This window comes from Elephantulus edwardii, unplaced genomic scaffold (assembly GCF_000299155.1).
Source record: "Elephantulus edwardii isolate Elephantulus edwardi_28Jun2011 unplaced genomic scaffold, EleEdw1.0 scaffold00337, whole genome shotgun sequence".
Classification (NCBI taxonomy): domain Eukaryota; kingdom Metazoa; phylum Chordata; class Mammalia; order Macroscelidea; family Macroscelididae; genus Elephantulus; species Elephantulus edwardii.
In genome coordinates, this window is record NW_006400087.1 from 312,234 (window position 1) to 314,702 (window position 2,469).

Below are 2,469 nucleotides of genomic sequence, written 5' to 3' on the forward strand. Positions count from 1 at the left end.
AGGGTTGAGGGACAGCGCAGGGGGGGAAGACCCTCTATGAGATGGATTGATTCGGTGACTGGGGTAATCGGGATGTGTGTGTCAGAGGCGGTGTGGTTGGCGCAGGATAGAGCAGGGTTTAGGGCTGTTGTGCATAGGGTCGCTATGAGTCGGAAATGACTCGACGGCACATAACAACAACAACAACAGTGTTCCCTTGCTCTGTTTGCACAACAGCCTCTTGGACTAGATATAGGTTTCACATGAGCACAATTAAGTGTTCTTGAATTCCCCATTTTTCTCAGTATTAGTCATAATTTGTTATGATCCACACAATTACCTTTGCATAGTCAATAAAGCACACATAGATATGCTTCTGGTATTCCTTATTTTAAGCCAAGATCCATCTGCCATCAGCAAGGATATCCCTGGTGACGTGTTTACTTCTAAATCCAGGTTGAGTCCAATTGGCAATTTTCTATGTACTGTTTTAGCCAAAATTTTAAATAAGTATTATTTTGCTTGCATGTGATTTTAATGATAATATCCAAGGAAATGGCAACAAAGGCATTTGGTCAGGTAGATGTCCTCCAAATTTTCTAGCATAGACTGATAAGCACATCTAAGGCTGCATCTGTTACATCAAACATTTCACTTGGTCCTCCGTAGATTTCGGTGGTCTTATTTTTTTTACCAAAGCTTTCATTGCAGCTTGAATTTATTCCTTCATTACCACTGGCTCTTGATCATATAGTAGTTGTTGTTATTGTGTGGTAGTAGAATTGGAACCGACCCATAAGTGACCTTCCTGCTGGTTTTCAGAGGCTATAAATTGCATGGAAAGATATTGCCTATCCTTACCTCGCTGATCATATGGTACTTCCTGTAATATTTCAATGTCAGTTGAAACTTTTTGGTACAGGAATTCTGTGCATTCTCTCCATCTTCTTTTGATCCTTTCGGGATCATTCAAGATTTTCCCCATATCATCCTTAAGTATCGCACCTTGATACATGACTTTGTTTTTCAGTTCTTTCAGCTTGAGAAATGCTGAGTGAGTTCTTCCCTTTTTATTCTCCTATGGTGGGCTAGAAAGCTAAAATGATATCTGTCAATGGAATTGTCAGGATCTCTGATAGTTTAGTGATAAGGAGTCATGCTGCCAATACAAAGGTACATGGTTCAAATCCACCATATAGTTCATGAGAGAAAGGTGGGCAGTCTCCTCCCTTGAAATTTTCTGCCTCTGAAAACCCACTGGAGGGTCAGCTATGAGTCAATAATGAATTGATAGTATACAGAAACAAGGAAATTATAGATAATGTTTGCTGATTTTTACTTTGTTGTTGTTATTGTTGATTGCCTTCAAGTTGAGCACAACTCATAGAGATCCTATGAACAAAAGGCCTGAAGCCCCTCTACAACTATAGACATTTATCAAAGTTCATAGAGTTTCTGGAGGCATGTTATTAAGGAAGTGGATGCCACTCATTGTATGATGTATAGCATTGGCTGATGTCTGTGGTGCAAATACCATGACCATCTTTGAAGCAGAAATATGAGGTAGAAGATTGTAGAGTTAGAATAGACACTTATGTTTACCTTAGTTGTTAATAGAATTTATTTCAACATATGTTGATATTTGCTGGATTATTTTCAGAAAAGTTAATAAGTATATAGAAAAATTGAGTAAAAAGTGCCCAGCACTTCATTCCTCCCCTTCCCCTGACCACTGTTTCTGGTGTCATTAACTTTTCCCAGGTTACATTGGTGTTAACTGTATCCTGACACAAACTCCTAGCTGGATTCCCTAGTTCACGTTAGGCTTCACTCTGTGCTGTGTAGTCCTGTGAATTTACATGTGGTCCCCATTATGGTACCAGGAAACAAGGTTCCCTGCCCTAAAAAATCTCATGTTTCACTTATTTATCCCTATCCCTAAAACACACTGTAATTTTTAATACTAACATTTGTCATAAGGAGCTGATGCAGTATGAGCCAGCCCCCTGTATAGGGGCCACCCCAGTGATGACCATTGGTCTGGAGGAGAATGACTCCCTCTGCACATAATTGAGCAGACAGCTTTGTGGGTGAGGGATTTCTTGAACTGGTCTTTAGAGAGATGGCAGATTCCAGAGTAAAAGAAGGGGAAACGTCTACAGAGGAACTGGGAAATGCTGGTTTGGTGATGAAAATGGTACCATGACTTCCATGCTGGTACCATGACTTCAGTGCACTGGAGTGTGGGAAGTCACCATTGGATATACCCTAAAACACCCCAAAACAAAACAAAAACCCCATAACTGTGGTTATATCTATATAAAGCCAGCACACTTTAGTGTGTATTTGTTTTTTCATTTTCTTTAATTTGAAGAGAAATATAGTGCTTCTGTTTGTACAGCAAGATATGTCCTTCTCCGCCACACCCATCGTTCTTTCCCAATGATGCCTAAGGTGGCAGAGACATTTAGCTGAAGAGGACTCCCTCAC